Here is a 5,000-nt window from a genome sequence, read left to right on the forward strand (position 1 = left end):
ATGACCGGGTTTGCTTACTGTAATTGTTGTAGAGCTTGGGACATCCCTGGATTCACTGACGATTCACTTCCAGAGTCAGCATTTGCTGTGCCTTCTACAATGCACCCAGTTATGCCATTGTCCGACCCGCACCCTCTGAGTCTGAACCACTATTAAATCCAACCGTACACATGTAAAAAGACTGTGTTCTGAGTTCACTCATTGGGAATTCTTTCTTGCAAGCCATGCATTTCTCTTTTACTTCACAAGAATTCTGCGGCAAAAGAGATTTAGTGGACAGATCTTTTTGGATTGGTTTCAAGTAAATTTTGGATTGCCCTCCTAAATTACTTCTTATTTCTTTGGCAGCCCAGGAGCACTTAAGAGGTGTTAAATCCCGGCAATTTGGTAGGCAATGTAGCATCTCAAATCCTCCTGCTTCACGTAACTGAGGAAACCCCTTCACATCACCTACATCGTCCTTTTCACTCGAGACAAGCTTCTCATACACTGCACTTGCATCATCATCTAAGAGTAGCTTGATCTTTTTTACTCCTAAGCCAGCTTTGTGCAAAGTTTGTTTCTCAACAGCTGATGGTGTTTTGCACTGATACCGATCTGCAAGGCACACAAAGTGAACAGTCCAAGTTCGTTGATAAGGATGTTTCTTGCTTCTACTTTTAGACTGCGACTCAGGACCCCTAGGATTGAAAAGACGCATTCGTTCCTCCAGGACAGCGTCAGCTAAAGGTACATCACCGTTTCTGCTTGTTGAGGCGCTTCCAACACTTCGAGGCCTGCTAATGTTCCCTTCGTCTTCTTTACAAAGTTCACGCAATCGAACTCGATCTCCGATCGCAGTTACACCAAGTCGTTTTATTTCCTCATCACTCATCGACTGTACTATCGAAGGAACGATTCTTTCTCGTCGAAATACTGCAGCCAGCGTTTCAAGGTTTAGTTCCGTCAAGATGTCATCCATTTTTTCGCGCTTCAACAAAGCAAAATACGGAATGTTTTTTGGGAGCCTGGTGACGATCATAACGAAGTTTGCACCGAATATAATGAAGTAAGCACCGAATATACTGAAGTGAACACCGAAGATAATGAAGTGAACACCGAACGAATAAACCACCCAGTATAATAAAATGACCACCCAATATACTGATTTAAGCACCGAATATAATGAAGTAAGCTCCGAATATAATCGAGTGAACACTGAATATAATGAAGCGGACACCGAACGAATAAACCACCCAGTATAATAGAATGACTACCGGATATAATGAAGTAAGCACCGATTATAATGAAGTAAGCACCGGTTATAATAAAGTAAGCACCGAATATAATAAAGTAAGCACCGAATATAATCTGTATAATGACGTAAGCACCGATTATAATGATTTACGCACCGAATATTTAACAATTATTCCATGAGCGCGCGTTGGATATGAGATGGTAAATAGCCAACGAGGCGCGTAGCGCCGACTTGGCTATAACCAGTCTCATATCCAACAAGCGCGAATGGAATAATTGTTTTATTAAATTCCTTTAAACTCCAAAAGTTTAGAAAGTACGAAATGCGAGCGAAAAAAGAGAGCAAATCTGAGCGAAATCGAAAAAACTTGATGAGAACCGATGCGAAGTCGTGTAACACGCAGGCTCGTCACAAAAACATTTCGGAATTTAACCAAGCTGTCCAGAAAAACTTTTTTTTTGCTTTATTCAGAGAGAAATTTCGCTTTCCAGCGAAAAAACTTTTAGCTTCGTAACAGTTAGATCAATCATTTATCATATAAGGTCAAACTAAGGTATATGAGCTGATAACCGAGATAGAGTGAACCAATCAGAGCACGAGAATTGCATTATCCGAGGTTGAGAATTTAATAAAACGCAGTAAGCACTGGATATAACGAAGTATGCACCGAATATAATTTAAGCGCCGAATATAAGGACGTAAGCACCGAGTATCATGACCAAAAGTATCATAAGACAGTTATGGCGTTCCATATAAGAGACTGCGGAAATTTTAGTGTTTTGACGATCGATTTTCATTAATCTTCCGATGAGAATTTGTAAGAAAGACTCCCGCCTATTACGGTACTTTCTGGTGCAAACGCAAAGCCAAAAACGTTTTTGACCTGGTATCAGATTACACTGAAAAGAAGAGAAATTCTGAAAAGGAAATAACCTCTTCATTCCTTCCTTAGTGTGTGCAATAAACGTTTGCTTAGTGCAACTGCAAGACATGCAGGAAAACGTCCGTCAGAGCAATTTGCATTTAGTTTTTTTTGCAAACTATTTAAAGTAACGAGTGCTCTTAACTCAAAAGAGTGTTTTGTTATCTTTAAACTGAGTTTATTACCAAAGCTTATAAAACTAAGAGATCTCAAAATGAGACAGGATATTACAAAGTAATTAAACGTGTGAAAGTGTGAGCAAAAGGGCCTTCGCTGGCACAACTTCTGGGTGACCCCTCAAATGGTCTTAATGACCCCCGACTGGAACGCTGCAGTTTAATACCACCCAATTAAGGGTCCACAGATGGATTTTTCGCGCGTTGCTAAGGAAGTGAAATATTACTTCCGGTGACTGAGGTCATCATATCATGAGCTGACACGAAAACCCACTCACAAGCAAAAATTACCGCACTTACTGTTGTTTCCATCGATGGTTTTTCCTCGCCCTTCCTCGCGCTCTTTCTCATATCAACTGCGCATGCATAAACGAACTGACTTCCAGTTTGAGAAAAAGCTAAATTTCCGGCAGTCTTTAAATTGAATTAGCTCTTTTTTTGTATGGCACGTTTCACCCCCAAATACAGAATACAGCTAAGATTGATTTTTTCAAATCATCTTTTTTGAAAATCTTATGGGTATTTCACTATCATTTATCTCTTTAAAAAGAACATTTTTCAAAATAAAAAGAAAACCATGCTTGGCTGGATGCAAAAACAAATACAAATTATCCAACCAGTGATTAAATACCCAAATTGCGTAGCACGTAGACAAATTTAGAGTTTTCTGTTATTGGTCACGTCATCACGGGTGTGGCATGAAGACGTCATATTTAGGGTCAATGGTTTTAAAAAGTTGGAAACTGACCAAAATAATGCCAAGTTCCCTCAAATTACTTAACCATTACATCCTTAGCAACGCACCCCAAAAGATACATCAGTGGGCCCTTAAGTGCCTTCTGTTCTTGAGTACCACGTACCAAAGGCTACCCAGTGTACTCTCGTGGAGAGTATAGTTATCAGAAAAAACGGGTTTTGCAGTAGAGAAATAGAAAAATGGAACGATCTCATTTTAACGGTAATCATCTAAAAAAAATAAGAAAAAGGTTCCAGTATTAAATACAAGCAAATGGTATTGCCGGGGAAAATTCCGCTCGTTTTGGTAAAACCTGCAAAAATGGACAACCTCGAAAGTTAGTCCTTTTATTTTAAAAAAATTTCGCTGAGATTAGCCATACCATTTCTTTTCTCACGGAAACAAGCTGTTTTAAGACAATCATGGTGGTAAACGCCCACTTCATCTTCCAACGTTCCTGTTGTTCCACCGCTCCTATCTTTTACTAACTGAGGTCCGTACTGTAAGCTCCGGACCGAGTTTATTCTCGTTTATTCAATTACAGCGCGCGTACTATCTGAGATAACTCTACTTAGGAGCCAGTGGCCCAACATGCCGGAGCCTACCCCCGGTTTCCGTAGCATGAAGAGACTAGGAGTATTTCTACTCTCCCTCGGGATGCTAGTCCATCGAAACTCCATCGCAGGGCTACCCCCAGCATTGAATTCGCCTGTACTCATTTATACACCTAGGAGGAAAAAGGCACCCATTATCAACAATGTCAGCGCAAAAAAACAAAAACTTAAAATACAACTGAACAATAACTCGTAGTGTCAACGATGAAATGATATATGAAATGGATCATATATGAACTGCAGATATGAATCAAGTGAAGCTTAGTCCTGTTCCGGGACTCCCTCTTACCCCGCCCTGAGAATGGGCCTGTAACCCAGGCGGGAAAAGAGAGAGTCCTGTATTACTTGCAGGCGCATGCTCGGAATGACGCCATTTTTCCCCCAAAAATGGGGGAAAAACCATATTTGGAAAAAGATTCCTTATTTGGGCATAGTTTATTCCGCGCGCTTTTACACTGGATACATGGGGATAATGTGAAAGGAAATTATAACCCCAAGTTTCTGGAGGCAATTGATTTCGCCTTCAAGAAATGCCACTCTACCTTTGTGGCTAAGGCAGAACAACTGCAAGCTATTCATGCAGTCGTTACCGGTAATGATGGTTTCCTTAAACCTGCAAAAGGATTTGGCAAGTCTGTTTGCTACATGGTTGTTTCTTTAATATGTTTGCGATTCTCTTCGATCCGAGTCCAATGTTAATTGTAAGCCAGTCCTTCTTATCGTGAGTCCCAATCGTGGAAGATCAGATGGATGAAGTACTAAAGTATGGAATTTCGTGCCTGAAACCCAACTGAACAGCTGCATGATGTTGGCGCAGAAAAATATCAAATTTTGATTTAATTGCTCTCCCGACTCACTTGAAACTTACAAATATAGTGTAGGTTGTGGATGTGAATCGCTCAAAGAAGACTAATAAATCTCCTGCTGGAACTCTTGTTTATTGTTCATTATTTATTGTTCATTACTTCTGTCGATCTAGTTATGTGATAATTACACTGATCCAGTGAACATAAATTTGAGTTGCCCAGTAATTATTGAAACTTTCAGGAGTTTACGCCTACCAATTTTTTTTCAAAATACACAAACACCGGTGACAAACAGAGTATTTTTTTAGTAATTAGAGTAGAGTAATTTACTCAGACTATTAATTTTTCCTTAGAATAATTTTTCAAAGCACTTGTCGCATTAAATCTTTTTTTCCTAACAAGGACAGACTTAGGGCTGTGGCCAAAAGGCTAAGGTCTTATGTAGAGCTGGCTGTTGAGACGGCAGCGATTTTTATATCGGAAAAACTAAAAAACTACTGTTAGAGAGA

At 39.8% G+C, this 5,000-nt stretch overlaps 1 pseudogene; it reads right to left on the reverse strand.

Moving 5' to 3' along the window:
• LOC138010593 (uncharacterized) overlaps positions 1 to 768 on the reverse strand; it is a 1,160-nt pseudogene extending 392 nt beyond the window's left edge.
• Positions 769 to 5,000: the final 4,232 nt, after the last annotated feature.

Source organism: Montipora foliosa, chromosome 7, assembly GCF_036669935.1.
Source record: "Montipora foliosa isolate CH-2021 chromosome 7, ASM3666993v2, whole genome shotgun sequence".
Taxonomy (NCBI): Eukaryota; Metazoa; Cnidaria; class Anthozoa; order Scleractinia; family Acroporidae; genus Montipora; species Montipora foliosa.